This window comes from Carlito syrichta, unplaced genomic scaffold, assembly GCF_000164805.1.
Source record: "Carlito syrichta isolate Samal-C Ts95f unplaced genomic scaffold, Tarsius_syrichta-2.0.1 Scaffold307105, whole genome shotgun sequence".
In the NCBI taxonomy this organism is placed as follows: domain Eukaryota; kingdom Metazoa; phylum Chordata; class Mammalia; order Primates; family Tarsiidae; genus Carlito; species Carlito syrichta.
In genome coordinates, this window is record NW_007251201.1 from 170945 (window position 1) to 190333 (window position 19389).

Sequence of the window (19389 nt, forward strand, 5' to 3'; positions counted from 1 at the left end):
AGGAGGGTGAGAGCTGAGGCGGGGCCGAGCCCACGGCGCCCCGGAAGCAGATGTGTCCAGAAGCGGAAGCGAAGTTGCGGGGAGTGGGAGGGGGGAGTGGGCAAATCGGGTAACAGCGCGTGCTTCTGCGCCTGCGCCTGGCTCTTCCGCCCCTAGTTGGGGTGTCGTTGGGGCTGCCCTCCCGGCGTGTGTGTTTGATGCTCGGTTTTCTGCGCGGGGGCGCCGGGTGGGGGAAGGCGTTGGGTCATCCTGGGACGGCGTGCGTGTCGTGTATCTCTTTCCACGAGCAGCGGGCGGGCTGGGGGCAGAGATACAGAAAAGGGTATTGGGAGCAAGTGCGTCCATTCCCTCGAACGCCGTAGAGGAAATGGGACTCGTTTGGGGGCGAAAGAAGGGGGCGCGGTGGCTAACTGCCGCTGTCAGTGGCTAACCAGAGTGGTTGAGGGTTCTAGAAAGGGTGCCTTTTGCAAGGCGTGCCGTGGGACCTCCTGTCAACCTTGGTTTATGGGGTAGCCCGTCCCGAAGGCGGAAGGCACTGTCACGGCCCTCTGCGAGCCGTTGACTCTCTTCCACGAGACCTTTTGCTGTGCCCCCCTTTTTGTTTTTGTTGTTCCGATTTGAATCAGTCCGTAGGGTTCAACGCTAACTCTTCAGAAGATGAGCTTTCTTTTTTTTTTCCCTCTCGTAAAGCCAACAAAGACTTCAGAAATGCCATGTTGACTGTAGACGAGATTCAAGGTGGTTTCTGGGCGGTGCCTTGGCGCTGCGTACCTGAGAAGGCTTTCGCTTGGGAGTAATGGGATCTGTTGACTTTTGAGACGACGACTGACGAAGGTCCGGCGCTGTGCGGTTTTCCTCCCCCTGCCGGTCTTTTGCTGCATTTTCAGTAAGCCTAAGAGCAGTGATTAGAAGTCTCTCGCTCCTTGAATTCTTAAGAAATACAGGACTTGGAAGTGACCCATCCTAGAGACGTTACAGTCCTACTTATTATCGGGAGCAAAAACCGATCTTCTCGAACACGTAAATACGTCCTTGGCCCAATTGTAAATGAGATCCATTCCTCTATGTGGTCGTAGTTTCACTTGACTGTGCTTGCTTGCTTTCATTTCCTTTCCTTCCCTTTCCTTCCCTTCCTCCTTCCCTTCCCTTTCCTTTTTCTTTTCTTTTTTCTCTGCTTCCCTTCCCTTTCCTCTTCCTTTCCCTTCCCTTTCCTTCCTTTCCCTTTTCCTCTCTTTTCCTTCCCTTCCCTTTTCCTTTTCCCTTCCATTCCCTTCCCTTTTCCTTTTCCCTCCCCTCCCCTCACCTCCCCTCCCCTCCCTTCCCCTGCCCTTCTTTCCCCCCTCCTTAAGCTCTGGTTTTGATCTCACATTACAAGAATCTATGTTTCTCAATCTTTTTTCTTAAACCAGGGTTTTTCAGCAGTTTCAGAATATTGTTAACTCCAGAGCAGAGAATTAAAAAACAACAAGCAATCAGGCACAGTGGCTCATGCCAGTAATGCCCACACTTTGGGAGGCTGAGGCAAGAGGATTGCCTGAGACTAGGAGTCTGAGACTAGCCTGGGAAACATGGCGAGACTTCGTCCCTAACATAAATCAAAAAATTGGCTGAGTGTTGTGGCGCATACCTATAGTCCCATTACTTGGAAGCCTGAGGTAGAAGGATCACCTGAGCTCAGCAGATCCAGGCTGAAGTAGCCTGGTTATGCTACACTCCAGCCTGGGTAATAGAGTGAGACTCTGACTCAAATACTTAAAACAACATTGAATTACTAGTCAAAGTAAGCCTTAAGACGGTATTTCTCGAATTATATTTTTCAAGTTCTTCTCACCTTGGTGAAGAAAAATATGCTAGAGATATTTTTCCTTCTAAAATTTATTTTTAATAAATAAGTCAATGCTAATTACATGATTTTTGCTATGTGATTATTAAGAAATTAGGTGCTGGGCAATCCCCTGGGGTCCCTTCCTACTCTGGGAGCTTTTCTGTCCTCTCAATAAATCCTGCTTTCAAAAAAAACCAAACAGGTGCCACGGCAGAAAATACCATACCTAGTACTTGAATGCATGACACCATTTATTGGTGCAGGAGTTGGGTTTACTACCCAATTCACAGGTGAGATACGTTTGCCTTATTTGGTAATTATTGGTCTTATGTGTCTTGCTTTCAAAGTTATTTGCACTATTACTCAGTGTTAATTATTATTATTAATTATGTTAATTATATCATTGCTCAAGGTCTGGTAGCTAAAAGAAGAATGTTTTAAAGGAAAAGTAGAACTAGTGAATACTTCTAAATTAAATAATTGCATCCTGAGGATTCTAAAGTCAGGAGGTGAAATGTCAAGATGAGACTACTAGTCTAATACTATGGCTTTATAATGACAGCTACTTGGATTCGTTTCCATTGAAAATCATGATAACATACACAGTTGTGCGCTGTGCACCAAAACATTCTCTGATTGCACTTAAGTCACAACTAAACTTTGAAGTCATTTGTAAACTAGAATCGACTTGATGTGTAGCATAATACTCTGGAGGTATAAAATAGTAGCATCAAAGAGTGAAAACCCACCAAGGGATAACAAAGTAAGCTACCATAGAGAACTTCTAAATTTTGTAATGGTCAGAAAACATGATTTTAAGATTTCATTCTGTTCCATTTAAGGTTTGTGTTGCCCCAGGATATCTTGGTGAATGTCCTGTGTGCACTTGTAGAAGAACATCTGTGCTATTGTTGGGTGGAATGTTATGTAAATGTTGGTTATATCAAGTCGATATTGTTGTTAGATCTTCTTTATCATTACTTTTTTTTCTCTACTAGTTCTATCAGCAGCTCAAAATACAGTTGTGGATTTATCTATTTCTCCTTTCTCTTCTGTGTATTTTTGCCTTGTGTGTTTTGAAGCTTTTTTGTTAGATATATACACATTTAAGAATTATGTATTTTATAATTGACTCAAAATTTTTATCAAATGTAGTATCTCTTCTTATCCCTGGAAATATCCTTGTTCTGAAGTCTACTTTGTTTGTCATTAATATAGCCACTCCAACATTCTTTTTATTAGTATATGCATGCTATAAGGTGTGACGATTAAGTTCATGAACTCATCACAGAAAAAATGTTACATACCTCATTCCTGAATATCACTACAGTCACCTTCAAAGTACTCCCCTTGGGAAGCTGTGCACCCACACCAGCACCAAGTTCACCTGTGAAAGCAATTTTGGAACTCTTTTTCTGTAATGACCTTCAGAGCCATTGTCATATTAGACTTCATGTCCTGAATGTCATCTAATATCTTCCTTTCAATATTTCCTTTATCTCTGAGTAAAGAAAAAAGTCATCATTGGGGCCAGATTAAGCAAGTAGGGAGGGTGTTTTAATTCAGTTACTTGTACAGTGCTGCCAATGAAAGCACACATAGGTAAGTTCGTGAACTTAATTGTCAGACCCCAACAACGATGACAATTCTGATGGCCATTCCAGAAAAAGTGTTTCAAAATTGCTTTGATGGATGGACCTGGCGCTAGAGTCAGTGTATAGCTTCCCAAGGTGACTACTTTGAAGGTGACCATAGCGCTATTCAGCAATGAGGGATGTAGAACTTTTTCTAGGATGGTTCGTGAAAATAATTGTCAGACTTCATAAATTTTTTTCCATTTTTTTCTATCTGTTTTTATATTTAAAATAACTTGTAGACAATACACATTAGGTGTCTTAAAAAAAAAAAATTCCAGGCCAGGCGCGATGGTTCAAGCCTGTAATCCCAGCACTTTGGGAGGCCAAGGCAAGTAGATTGCCTGAGCCTGTGCGTTTGAGACCAGCCCGGGCAACTTGGTGAGACTTCATCTCCACAAGAAATAAAAAATTAGCCAGGCATGGTAGCACAGGCCTGTAGGTCCGGCTACTTGAAAGGCTGAGGCAGAAGGATCGCCTGAGCCCAGCAGGTCAATGCTGGGTTGGTCCTGAGTGTGCCACTGCCCTCCAGCCTGGGCGAAGGAATGAGACTCTGACTCAAAACAAACAACAAAAAAATCCCAATCTGATAATCTCTGTCTCTTAATCGCTGTGTTTAGATGATTTACATTTAATGCAACTACTGATATGGTCGGAATAGGACTACCATTTTACTATGAGTTTTCTGTTTATACTCCATGTTTTTGTTTTTATATTCCTACTTTCCTGCTTTCTTTTGGCTTATCTGAAATTTTTAAAATTGTTTTTCAATTTTTTTCTGAGTTTGGGTTGCAGTGTCCTATAATCCCAACACTTTTAGAGGCCAAGGCTGGAGGTTCTCTTGAGGCCAGGAGTTCGACACTAGCTTAGGCAACATAACAAGGACTACCATTTTACTATGAGTTTTCTGTTTATACTCCATGTTTTTGTTTTTATATTCCTACTTTCCTTCTTTCTTTTGGCTTATTTGAAATTTTTTAAATATTCCATTTTAATGTATATATTGTCTTTTTAATGCATTCCCCTGTAACTTGTGTGTAGTTGCTCTCTGGATCACAGTATACATACCTAAATTTTCTCAATCTACTTAGTGTAAACATGACACTACTTCAAGTAAAATGTAGAAGGAAGCCTTGTAAGTTTACCATTGTCTCTTTCCCACCCGCCAGGCTTATATCATAGTTGATGTGTACTGCATGTATATATAAAGAAACTCCATCAGATCTTGTAATTTTTGCTTTCAGCAGTCAAATAGAATTCAAGAGGCAATCTTTACCTGTCCATTTACATTTATGTTTCACTTCATTTCTGAAAATCCGTTTCCTTCTGGTGTTATTTCCCTTTAACCCAAAGAATTTTAGCATTCCTCTTGAAGCAAGTCTGCTGCTGACAAATTCTCTTAGTTTTCTTTCATTTGGGAATATTTTTATTTTGCCTTCCTTCCTTAGGGTTATTTTAGCTCATTATTCAATTCTGGGTTAATAATTCCTCCAACCCCACCCAAGTATTTTAGTGAATCATTATTTCATTTTGTAGGAGATAAGGAAGAAACCATATACTTCCCTCAAAATTCCACTATGTGAGTTAAGAGATCCTGTTTCTGAGAAGTTCACCTTAAAACTCCTAACAGTCAACGTTCTACCTTCCAACCACGCCATGTCAAGAGTCTGACATGTAAGCATATCACTATTACTCAGTCACTTCAGAGTCTAACTGCTCTACACTTAGCACTGAAGTATTCAGCCAAAACACCTTTCTATACAGTTTGTATACAAAACATTTCTGCAGAAAAGATCTGAATGTTATGTTTCCAAGTCATCAGCTTTGAAAAATCAAAGCTCCTGAGCTCATAAAAGATTGTCTTCAGGACTCATTGGTGGTCATTCAAATAGTTTTCCCTTATATGAAATTTCTCATTTTTCTCTAGTTTATTTCAAGATTAAAATGTTTGGTTTTGAATGGTTTGATTATGGTATGTTGAGGTGTTGTTTGTTTATTCTGTTTGAGTTTGTTGATTCCCTAAATTTGTAGATTTATGTATTTCGCTAAATTTGGAAAGTTTTCAGCAATTGTTTTTCAATTTTTTTCTGGGTTTGGGTTGCAGTGTCCTATAATCCCAACACTTTTAGAGGCCAAGGCTGAAGGTTCTCTTGAGGCCAGGAGTTCTACACTAGCTTAGGCAACATAACAAGACTTTGTCTCTTAAAAAAAAAAAAAAACATTTAGCCAGGCATGGTGATGCACACCCGTAGTCTCAGCTACTCAGGTGCCTGAGGCAAGAGGATCACTTGAGTTCAGGAGGTCAAGGCTGCAATAAGCCACGATCCTGCCACTGCGCTTCAGCCTGGGCAACAGAGTGAGATCTTCTGAGAATCCAGTGACAGGAATGTTACATTATATCTGTTCTGCTATTGAACTCACCAAAGGATTTTTAAAGTTTTTGATATTGTATTTTTTTAAACTTGTTTCTAGTTAGCTCTTTTTTATGGTTTCTGTTTCTCTGCTGAGAAACTGTATCCTTCCATTCATTTTAAGTTTGTTACTCTTTACCTCAAGGTTCATAGTGGCTGCTTTAAGGTCTTTCCCTGGTAATTCCAACATTTGGATCAATTTGGGATTGGCATCTGTTGATTGTCTTTTCCCTTGAGAATGGGGCACATTTTTCTGGGTTTTTTGTTTGTTTGTTTGTTTTTTTACGATGTCAAGTAAGTCTGGGTTGTATCCTGAAAAATCTGAGTATTTTGTTTGTTTGATTCTGGGTCTTATTATCCTACAGATAATGTTAATTTTTAATTTGTTAGGGAATCAACATGATTAGGTACAGTCTTGCTTTCTGTAGGAAGTACCTTTAATCTCAGTTTAGACTGTAATGCCTTTGTTGTGGTGCTTTGGGTCTGCCCTGGGCATGCACTACTCAGGAGTTAGTCTGACACTTGAAATGCAGTTTAAATTTTAGTTCAGCTTTTAAAATCTTTGCTATTGTTCTGTCCACATTTACACAACTTAGGGAAGAGCCGAAGACTTGTGTGGGCTCAAGTACAGAAGTGTGGGATCCCCCTTTCCAATTCTCTCCTCATTGGAAATCCCCCCAAACATTGTGGCCTTGAAAGGTTTTTTTCTCTGTTTATCTGATCAGAAAGATGGATTTCCACTGGTGTGTTAGCCACTCATGTTCCTACCCAGTGTTGTCATTAGAGCCTTGTCTTGAGGCAAAACATAAGATAAAAGAAAAAAAAAACTATAAACGAAATCCCCCTGCTGGTTACACCTCCAAATTTGTGACTACCCTCTGTGATCCGCTTACTTTTGTTTACTCCCCCCCCCACTGAGTCTTCACATAGTTGTTCAGTTGTTGTTTTGTTTTATCCAGTGCTCTAGAGGGAGAATCAACCATAGTAGGCTTATCCTACCATGATGGTGGCAGAACTTTGAAATTATGTTGAAAATATTTTATTTGTTTGTTTGTATGTGTCATGCCACTATAAAGTTCCATGAGAGCAATGCTGATTTCATAGCACATAGGCAGGTGATAGATTTACAGCAGAGGCTCAGTAAATATTTATTGAAAGAACACATGAAGTGTACGATAACAATTTTATGTGCAAATGTCAAATTAAGTGGGAAATATGTTGAATATGTGCTGATTGTTAGAAAGGGAACAGGTCTGTAGTGCAGATAGAAAAGTGGCACCAGAAGTCACTGATTGTCATGTGTTACAAGGACAAGTACTAGCAATGAAAAAAGCCTACATCTCTGAATGGTTAAAAAAACTATAAGTCATCTCATAAAACATATTTAGATTTAATAATTTTCAATTTGTAATGAAGAAATGGATTATTGCAAATATTTTTATCATGCAGAGTAAAGTAATAGCTGCAAATAAAATTTAAATTAGTTTATTTGTGCCATTTTGAGCTACATTTTTTACTGAAACATTTTTTATTGATAAGTAATATTTGTACATACTTAAGGGGTATATGTGATATTTCCTTACATACCTAAAATGGGCAATGATTAATAAGGGTATCTTCAGTATCACATCAAATATTTCTCATTTCTGTGTGTTGGGAAAATTTCAAGTCTTCCGATCCAGTTATTTTGAAATATATAATACATTGTTGTTTACTAGTCAGCTTGCTCTGCTATCAGACATTAGAATGTACTCCTATCTAACTATATGCTTGTACACAATTTCTCTTCATCCTCCTTTCAACCAAGACACACATACTTTCCCAGTCTCTGGTAACTATCATTCTACCATGAGATCAATTTTTTACTTCTCACATGCGTGAGAACATGCAGCATTTGTGTCTTTGCCTGGCTTTTTTCACTTACCAAAATGACCTCCAGTTCTATCCACATTGCTACAAATGACAGGAATTCATTGTTTTTTTTAAATGGCTAGATAGTACCCCATCGTGTATATATACCACATTTTCTTTATTCATTCATCTGTTGATGGACACTTATGTTGATTCCATGTCTGTGCTATTGTCAGTAGTGCTGCAATAAATATGGGCATGAAGGTATCCCTTTGATGTACTGATTTCCTTTCCTTTGGATAAATAACTAGTGTGAAATTGCTGGATCCTATGGTATTTCTATTTTTAGTGTTTTGAGACATCTCTGCACTGTTTTCCATAATGACTGTACAAATTTACATTGCCACCAATAGTTTATGAGTTTCCTTTTTTGTAACCTTGCCAGCATGTGTTTTTTTAATCTGTTTGTTTGTTTGTTTGTTTGAGCTAGGGTTTCATTCTGTCATCCAGGCTGGAGTGCAGTGGCATGACCAAGGTTCACTGCAGTCTTGAACTCCTGGGCTCAAGCAGTCCTCCAGACTCAGCTGCATGAGCAGTGAAACTACAGGTGTATGCCACCACACCCAGCTAATTTTCTTGTATGTTTTTGTAGAGATGGGGGTGGGGAGGGGATCTCGCTTTGTTGCTCAGGTTGGTCTTGAACTTCTGGCCTCAAGTAATCCTTCTGTCTATGCCTCCCAAAGTGCTGAGATTACAGGTGTGAGCCACCACATCCAGCCACTTTTTGTCTTTTTTTGCCTTTGCTTTTGAGGTCTTAGTCATAAAATCTTTGCCTAGACCACTGTCCTAAAGTATTTTTCCTGTTCGTTTGTTTCCTGTTTGTATATTTTCTTCTAGTAGATTTATAATTCCAGATCTTACATTTAAGTCTTTAATTCATTTTGAGTTGATCTTGTATGTGATGAGAGATCTACTTTCATTTTTCTGCATTTGGATATCCAATTCTCCCAGCATCATTTATTAAAGAGACTGTTCATACCCCAACATATGTTCTTAGTGCTTTTGTAAATATGTGAATTTATTTCTGTTTTCTTTATTCTGTCCCATTGGTCTTCATGTCTGTATTTATACAAATACCATTCTGTTTTGGTTACTATAGCCTTGTAATGTAGTTTGAAGTTAGGTAGTGTGATGCCTCCAGCTTTGTTCTTTTTTCCTTAGGATTGCTTTAGCTATTTGGGCTCTTTTTTCTTTTGGTTCCATATGAATTTTAGGATTTTTTTTTCTATTTTTGTGAAAAATGGCATTGGAATTTTGTTAGTGATTGCATCAAAGTTATAGATTGCTTTGAGTAGTATGGTCATTTTCACAGTATCAATTATTCTAATTCATTAACATAGGATGTCTTTTTATTTGTTTATGCCCTCTTCAATTTTTCATCAGTGTTTTGCTGTTTTCCTTGCAGAGGTCTGTCATCTCCTTGGTTAAATTTATTCCTAGATTATTTATTTATTTATTTACTTACTTACTTACTTATTTGGCTATTGTAAATGAGAATTTATTCTTGATTTATTTCTCAGCTAGTTCATTATTGGTATTGAAAAATGTTAATTTTGTATTCTGCCACTTACTGAATTTATCAGATCTAAGGGATGGAGTCTTAGGTTTTCCTAGATATAAGATCATATCATCAGCAAAGGGAGACGATCTGGCTTCCTCTTTTCCAATTTCAATGACTTCTATTTCTTTCTCTTTCTTGGTTGCTCTGGCTAGGATTTCCATTACTATATTTAATAACAGTGTTGAAAGTGGGCATCCTTGTCTTGTCCGAGTTCTTACAGGAAAGGCTTTCAACTCTTCCCCATTCCATATGATGTTAGCTGTGGCATATGGTCTTTATTATGTTGAGGTATTTTCCTTCTATGCCTAGTTTGTTGAGAGTTTCTAACATGAAGGATGTTGAGTTTTATACAATCCTTTTTCTTGTATTTATTTAGATGATCATATATATATTTTTTGAGTTAGGTTCTCACTTTGGCTGTGGTAGTAGTGGCAGACAGGGTGATCCCATCCTCAGCCCCCTCCCAGGAGGAAAGCACAGATACCACTGTTGGTGGAGATGATGGAACAATCCCTAGATCTCCTGGTGGTATGTTCAGGCACTGAAATGGGGGGAGGGGTGACAGGCTGGGCAGATCTGTCCTCAGGAGGCCCCCAGGAGGTATGTGTGGGCATAGGCTGTGGTAGGCGAGATGTGGTGATCCCTAGCCCACCAGAAGAATGCTTGTGTAGGGGTAGCAGTGGTGGGTGGGGAAGCCTATTCTCAGGGTACATGAAAGTGCACTGTGGCCCTGCTGCATTCAGTGGCACCAGCTGCAGGCTGCTCTCAGGCTCTGGAGAATGCAGGCTTTGCCACCCAGTAGTGGCGGCAGTGGTGGCAGTTGAGGTGGTAGTGGCAGAGGCTAATCCTCAAGGTTGCTGCCAGCAGATAATGCTTTGGATCCTGCTGCAATGGCAGCCGCAGTGGCAGGCATGGTGGCAGCAGGGAGATCCTGTCCTCATGGTGCATACAAGTGTGCTGTGATCCTACTGTTGGTGGGGGTAGGGTTACTATCAGTGGCAACAACCCCAGGCAGGCAGGCTTCAAGTTCTGGGGAGCATGTCTTTTTGTTCCCTTTGTTCCTGGTACAGCCTCCTGGTGTGCTGCACCCCCAGTTCCCAGGGGTGTGGAACACTGTGTGTGCTAGAGTGCTAGGGATCCTTGTGCTCTGTTGGGTTCAACGGCATCATACCACTGCAGTCCTCTGGGTAGATGTGGGGTCCAGGGATGTAGAGACATGGGGCCTGTTGAGCTCCAGGTGAGGATGCAGTCTGGTGACAGCTAGGATCTCAAAATGGCACTGTGCTGTAGCTGCTTAGGTATCAGGGTGTGTGAGACCCAGTATGAGCTCTCTGTTTAGAGTAATGCTGTCATGTGGTCTCCAGGCAGCTCCATATGCTAGTTTCAGGGCCCAGGACGATCAAGGGGCTCTCTCCTGCTAGAGTTGCAGGAGTCTAGGGAACGTGGACTGATGGAGATCTCTCACCCTTTCTCCACACTGGGACTCTTTCTGGGTTCCTAGCTGATCCTGGCCCAACCAGCTGCCTGGCTTCTTGCTACTGTCCCTCAGGTGTTTCTTGTCACTTTGCTGTTGAATTCCAGTGTTCTTTTTTAGAAGCTCTTTTCAGCGTGTGATTAGACTGCTCCTTTGGTTTTGCTTTGTGGAGAGTGTTGAATACCTGTTGTTAACCATCTTGAAACTCCTCTCTATCTTATGAACTGTATTCATCTACATGAATTCCTAGTTTCTGACAGTCTGATTTACAAGTGCCTCTAGTCTGCTGAGTTTTTATACTTTGCAGACATTTTCATGAAATCTAGTGGGAAGAAATAGTTTCTACGGGAATAATAACCAGTTTTACTACATTAGAAAAATTCAACAGTGCTAAGAAAACAGATTTTTACCTTGACCTTTAGAGAGAACAGTTTTCTTATATTCAGTAGCTATGGTGAAAATTAATTCTGTTGTTACCAAAGATATTCACAGTGCCATTGTATAGCACAAGGATTTACATGCTACTCTGTTGAAATATTTCTATGAGACAACAAGAAGATATGTATTTGGAGCCCCTCTAGTTAGTCTAATCAGTTGTGTTGTAGAGGTAGGATCATGAGGTTCTGAAAAAAGGTATATTTCAAGATCAGGTAAAATAAACTTTTAAATTTAGCCAGGTTATTTTTAGTGTACCCTAATTCAGAGGTACCCAAATATAAAAGAGTGCAGCTCATTTTCTTCTCCTCTTTTGTGCAGCTTTCTCATGTGAAAGAAAAGTTTCATATTATGCTGCAATAAAAGCAGACAGTAGGAATAGACTTGATTTAGCAGGGAATAAAAGTATCCATTTCATTCCTGATATTTAGTGGATATTATATGATAATAAGACAGAAACTACTATTCTCGTTTAAATTTTGGATTTTGACAAATGCAATTTTAAAAATTCCACTCAAGCATTATTTTTATTCTTTTAAAAATAATATATACTTATTATAAAACAATGCAGAAAGTTTTAAAGAAAAACAAAGTTAGGCTCCCTAAAATATAAAAGATAGTTGGACAGGCACCATGACTCAAGCCTGTAATCCCAACACTTTGGGAGGCTGAGGTGAGAGGATTGCCTGAGCCCACGGGTTCAAGAACAGCCTGGGCAACTTGGCAAGACCTCATCTCTACAACAAATCAAAAATTAACTGGGCGTGGTAGTGCATGCCTACAGTTCCAGCTACTTGGAAGGCTGAGGCGAAAGGATTGACTGAGCCCAGCGGGTTGATGCTGCAGTGGCTGTGAGCATGCCACTGCACTCTAGCCTGGGTGACAGAGTGAGACTCTGACTCAAAAAAGAAAAAAGATAGTTATTGTTACATTGGTATATATCTAGTTTTTCTACACCTATGTGTATATCCCAAATTTATTTTATTATTTTTACACAAAAAACTATTATACTAGCATAATCTTTTCCAATTTACTTTACATGCCATGTCTTGTGAAACTAACACTTTCTAAAAACAGTTACTTAGTGTCTCCTATGAGTTTACAATACTCATAAATTCAGTATTTGAAGTTTTCACTGTTGATAATTCTGGCTGATTTGTGTTTTATGGGACTACAGTCTTACGTTATTTTATTATGATTAGCTTTATTGTGCTTTGTAGACATTGTGTTCTTTTACAAATTGAAGATTTGTGGCAATCCTGCAGTAGCAAGTCTGTTGGTACCATTTTTCCAACAGCATGAGTTCACTTTGTGTTTCTGTGCCACATTTTGGTAATCCTTGCAATTTCTGGAACTTTTTCATTATTAATAAATCTGTTATGATGATGTGTGATCAGTGCTTTGATGTTACTATTGTAATTGTTTGGGATGCTATGAACTGTACCCATATAAGATAGCAAGCTTAAATGTTGTGTGTGTTCTGACTGCTCCTTTGGCCAGCTGTTTCCTTATTTTCTCCCTGATTTTTGGCCTCCCTATTCCCCAAAACATAACAGTGTTGAAATTAGGCCAATTAATAACCCTGTATTGGTCTCTAAGTATTCAAGTGAAGGGAAGAGTCTCTCACTTTAAGTCAAAAGCTAGAAGTCATTAAGCTGACTAGATGTGGTGACTCACATCTGTAATCCTAGGACTTTGAGAGGTTAAAATGGGAGGATTGCTTAAGGAAAAAAAATGCTCTAGAAATGGAACAACAAAGCCTAGATGACAACACATCTGTTTGCAGCATGATTTACTGAATATTTTAAGCCCACTGTTGAGACCTCCTGTTAAGAAAAAAAAATCTCTCTCTAAAAAAAGATTCCTTTAACAAAATTACTTCTTGGTTGGGTGCGGTGGCTCAAGCCTGTAATCCTAGCACTTTGGGAGGCCTAGGCAGGAGAATTGCTTGAGCCCAGGAGTTAACCTGCTTGGGCAACATGTAAGAGCTTGTCTCTAAAAAAAAAAAAATATTAAAAACTAGCCAGGCATGGTGGTGCAAACCTGTAGTCCCAGCTACTTGAGAAGCTGAGATGGAACAATCACCTGAGCTCAGGAGGTCAAGGCTATGGTGAGCTGTGGTCGCGACAAGGTGACTTTCAACTAAAAATATATGTGTGTGTGTGTGTGTGTGTGTATACGTCTATACATATAGTATATACAGAGGGTGCCAAAAAATGTATACACATTTTAAGAGATGTTATCTATGTATTACTTTTTGAAGCGGAAGTAAATTGTGGTAGCAATAGCATAGTATGACATTCGTGCAACTGTGCCTTCACCATTTTCTTTGACTGTTCTGCCTGACACATGGTGATTTAACACCATCTTTTGAGTGACATGTATATACACATGTGTATGACAAAATGTGTATACATTTTTTGGCACGTGTGTGTGTGTGTGTGTTTATGTATATATATTTTTCTGCTCATTGTCAATGACCCAAGAGCTTTGATGGCGATGTAAAGGAATTAATGTTATTTTCATGCCTACAACACAACATTCACTCTGCAGCTCATGGATCAAGGAGTAATTTTGATTTTCAAATTTTATTCTTTAAGAAATACATTTTGTAGGGCTATGGCTGTCATAAATAGTGATTTTCTTTGATGGATGTGGGCAAAGAAAATTGAAAGTCTTTTGGAAAAGATTCACCATTCTAGATGCCATTAAGAATATTCATGATTCATAGGAGGTGGTCAAAATATCAACATTAACAGGAGTTTGGATGGCCAGGTATGGTGGCTCACACCTGTAATCTTAGTACTTTGGGAAGCCGAGGTGGGGAAATTACTTGAGTCCAGGTGTTTGCGACCATGGTGCACACATGTAGACCCAGCAACTTGGGAGACTGAGGCATGAGGATCACTTGAGTCCAGGAGTTCAAGGCTGTAATAAGCAGTGATCAGCAGGTGGGAACCTGTGTGACAGACCCTGTCTCAAAAAGAAGCAATAAAACAAACAAAAAACCCATGAGTTTGGAAGAAGTTGATTTCAACTCACATGGATGACTTTAAGGGTTTAAAACTTAAGTGGAAGAAGTACCTGCAGATGTTCAAAAACTAGAATTTAAAATGAAGGCTGAAAATGTGACTGAATTGCTGTAACCTCACGATAAAACTTGAATGGATGAGGCGTTGCTTCTTATGGATGAGCAAAGAAAGTGGTTTCTTGAGATGGAATCTAGTCCTGGTAAAGATACTGTTGATCACATTGTTGAAATGACAACAAAGCGTTTACATTATTATATTAACTTTGTTGATAAAACAGCAGCAGAATTTAACACAATATACTCCCAATTGGAAAGAAGTTCTACTGTGTGCAAAATGTTATCAAATAGTATTGCATACTATAGCAAAAATCTTTTATGAAAACAAGAGTCAATTGATGCAGCAAACTTGATTTATTCATCCTTTAAGAAATTGCCACAGTCACGCCAACCTTTAGCACCCGCCTTGATCAGTCAGCAGCCATCAACATCAAAGCAAGACCTTCAACCAGCAAAGAGATTATGGCTTGCTAAAGGCTTAGAGGGTTGTTAGCATATTTTTAGCAATATTTTAATATTAAGGCATGTACATTGTTTTTTAGATATTCTGTTATTGCACACTCAATAGATGATAGTATACTGTAAACATAACTTTTACTATGCACTAGGAAACCAGAAAATTTGTGTGACTCACTTCATTGTGATATTTTCTTTATTGCAGTGGTCTGGAATCAAACTCTTCATACTACAGATATTCCCATATTTCCTTTAGCCTACACACTACTCTTTGAAATAAATATTGCCATTACCTTAATTTAGCAGATAGGAAAACAAGGCTCAGAGAGAGTTTGTAGCTGGCACAGTCTCATAGAACTGGCACATGGTGGGGTTGGAATTGGAACCTACTTAGTATGACTTCAAGGCACATGCTCTTAATCAACATGCTAAACAGCCTACACTGCAGTCACTTTTGTTCATATTATCCATACGTAGCTATGTAGAAGCTTTTCTGAGGGATGATTTCTTAGATGTGGAACAAAGATACAGTGGCTAATGCCTGTAATCCCAGGACTTTGGGAGGTGGAAGCAGAGGATTGTCTGAGCTCAGGGGTTCGAGACCAGCCTGAGCAACATGGCAAGACCTTGTCTCTACAATGAATCATAAAATTAGCCAGGCGTGGTGACGAATGCCTGTGGTTCCAGCTACTTGGAAGGCTGAGGCAGAAGTATCACCAGACCTAGTAGGTCAAGGCTGCGGTGGCTGTGAGAGTGCCCTTGCACTCCGACCTGGTCAACAGAATGAGATTCCGACTCAAAAAAACAAACAAAACCTTTTCAAACACAGTAGATATGACCACATTTTTCTTCAAAAATGATATGGTAATACATAATATGATAATTACACCAGTCACATGTGAAAGGGTTTGCATCCTCTCTCTCTCTCCAATACCACATATTTATATACAGTCTTTGCTAGTCTGATAGATAAACATATTTCAGTGTTTTAAGTTTCTACTTTTTTGCTCATTTGTGGGGTTGGCCTTTTGTTTCATTCCAAAATTTTTTTTAGCTTTTTGTTATAGACTGAAAGATTTTGTTTCTCCACAATGTATTTGTTGAATCCCTATTCCCCAACAGGGTGATATTTGGAAGCAGGACCTTTGGGAAGTAATTAGGTGTAGATAAAGTCATCAGGGTGAGACCCTCATGATGGGTTAAGTGTCCTTGTAAGAAGAGGAAGAGACCAGAGCCCTCTCTCTGCCCCAAGTGAGGACATAGCAAGAAGACCATTTAAGCCTGGAAGAGGGCCATCACTGAGAATTAAGTACTCTGGCATCTCGATCTTGGACTTCCCAGCCTGCAGAACTGTGAGAAATAAATATCTGTAACTAAGCGACCCAGTTCTGTGGTATGATGCCATAGCAGCTTGAGCTGACTATTAGTCTGGCATTATTTCAGTTGTTCATTCTTCTGAGAGTTGTTTTTCATTACCTTTATGCATTCATATTGTTTTTTTTTTTTTTCCAAGTTGAGGTTTCACTCTGTTGCCCAGGTTGGCGTGCAGTGGCATGCTCACCACCAATACAGCCTGACTTGCTGGGTTCTGGTGACCCTTCTGTATCAGTCTTCCAAGTAACTGGACCTGTAGGCACATACCACGATGCCTGGCTAATTTTTTGACTTATTGTAGGGACAAGGTCTCACCAAGTTGTCCAGGCTGGTCTCGAACATGTGGGTCAGGCAATCCTCTTGCCTCCACTTCCCGAAGTACTGGGATTGCAGGCGTGAGCCACTGCACCTGGTCTATTTTTAAATTTATTTGTATAAATTCTTTAGCATTTTATGGTAGTTAACTCTACTAAAGATACTATTGTGTATTTTTTCAAATCACTTACCGTTTAGTTTTTACAAGCTCGCACCTGTAATCCTAGCACTTTTGGAGGCCAAGGCAAGAGGATTGCTTGAACCCAGGAGTTCAAGATCAGCCTAGGCAACATAGCAAGACCTCATTATCTACAAACATTTTGGTGGCATGCGCTTGTAGTCCCAGCTATTTAGGAGGCTGAGGTGGAAGAATCAACTGAGTTCAGGAAGTTGAGGCTGTGGTGAGCTGTGATTGTGCCACTGCATTCCAGCCTGGGCACAGAGTGAGACCTTGACTCAAATACGTAAATAAACATTTTAAAAATAACTTTACAGTTGTGTTTTAATCTATCTGGAATTTTATTTTGTATTTAGTATGAGTTAGAGATTTCATTAAAAAAAATACATTAATTGTTTTGGTTATCTATTGTTATGTAACTAGTGGCTTAGGACAACATCAATTTATTATTTTTCCTTGTTCTGTAGATCAGGAACTAGCCCAGGGCACAGCAGGGATGATCTTCTCTGCTCCAGGAGTGGGTGGAATATTCAAGACATTTTCTTCACTCAATTGTCTGGAGCCCCAACTACAGGACTTGACACAGTTGGCTGGGAGCTTGCTGGAATAGCGCAGCTGAGGTCTGGGGCTTTAGTTCTCACCCTGAGCTGGGTTTCCCAGTTCTCCTTCATGTGGTCTCAGAGCCTCTCCTTGTTACACGGCTTCATCAGACAGTCTGTCATGTAGCTGGGTTTGTTCCTGGGCCAACTGGGACTTTTTAGAATGCAAAAGCAGAAGCTGCCAAGTCTTCATAAGACTTAGTGATGGAATCAATACAGTAACATTTCTGCCATATTCTATTTATTAAAGCAAGTTACAGGTCCAGCCTAGGATCCAGGGGAGAGAACTACACAAAGACATGAATATCATGAGGTGGGAGCCATTGAGGGCCACCAATTAACATTAATTATCCTGATGCCATTTATTAAATAATCTCTTTTTTCTTCAATGATTTGAAACAGCATACTTATCATATATTAAATTACTCTGTACACCTGAATCTGTTTATAGACTATACTCTGTTTCCTGAGTCTCCCGTCTATACCAGAATGGCAGTATTGCAATGTAAAAAGTAGAAAATAACGTAATTATCTTTGATTGGCATATCACTGAAATTCATTCATTTGTTCATTCAACAAATGTTTAATAAATGGATGCTATGTGCCAACCACTATTCTGAAAGCTGAACACACAGCAGTTAATAAAATAGACAAAAATCTCTGCCTTCATGCAGGCATGCCTTCATTACATTCTTGCAGGAGACTTATAATAACCAAATACAGAGTAGATGGTGTGTTAGAGGGTGATAGAGCTATTAAGAAAAAGCAAAGCTGGGAAGGGATAACCGGAGTGCTGGAGTGTGTCATTTTCAAAAGGATGGTCAGGGAAATTCATACTGAGATTTGCGTAAAGACTTGCAAGATGTGAGGAAGCAAGCCAAGTGAATATAGAGTTAAAGGTAGGGAGAAGAGTGTGCCAGTCAATTGAAATAGACACACTAGCCCAACATGGGTAGAGTATTCCATGATCAAAAAGATAACTGAGAGTGGAAAAAAAGGCTCCCTATTCTAGGCGAACCACAGTTTATGATTCTGATCCTGGATTTTATTAAATGATATTCATGTACTGTTTTCTTTATTTGTACTGACTGCCCAGTTGATTTTTTAAATCTGGAGACTTTTTTCCTTTGAAAAATTTTATTTGTATTATTTTCATTTTTCTAGAATTCTAATTAGACAGATGTTATACCTCCTGTTTCATTCTTTTTTATTTTTGTTAACACTATCTGTATTGTATACTCTATCTCTTTAATCTTCTCTTTGTTGCACCATCTGGAACTTATCGGTCCAGTTCTGCTATTGAATTTTTAATTTTCATGACCGTGTTTTTAATTTTATAGAGATTCTTTTTGTTCCCTGATTATTACTTTAAAAAAATAACATCCTGTTCTTATATATGCAATGTCTTTATTTCTTTATTTTTAATTTTTAATATTTTTTATTTCAATAGCTTTGGGAGTACAATTAGTTTTGATCTAGGTTTTAAGTGTAGAAATGTCTTTATTTTGTTATGCATATCATATATGTGATATCATATATGCATAACAAAATGTCTGGATGTTTTCTTTTGTTCATTTTCTCTCATTTGTGTTGGGATACCATTCTTCCCCTATTTTTTTCTTTTTGTTTGGGCATTGTATGGTATGTATGTTTCCGCAAATGTCTGGTGACCAGGCTATCAGTTTATATTTTAGAATGAAGAACTAAAAAAGCTGAGTGACAGTCTTTGTCTGGTAAGCTGCTCAGCTGTTAGGATCCCCACAACAGAGGCACCTGGTCCATCCTTGTTTTGAGTCTTCCAAGCATTCGTTGAGGTGAATCAACATGCTCCTCTTTGTTAGTCACTCTGACTTGTGGTATCCTCCTCTTTTGTGTTATCATCTATTCATCTGTTTTTCATCTTCCAAAAAATGTGTTGGTATCTTTTTTCAACTGGTGTCTCCGATTTTCCTCCTTTTCCTAATGAACTTATTTATCCTTTTCAATAATCCATTTAGTGTCATTTTGAGGTGGTACTTTGAAGGGAGAAAAATTAAACTTCTGTGGTCAATGTAGCATCTATTTCCAGTTATTTAAAAGTATTTATTCTTCTTAGTGAGTTTTATAATAAGTTTTCTATGTTATACCA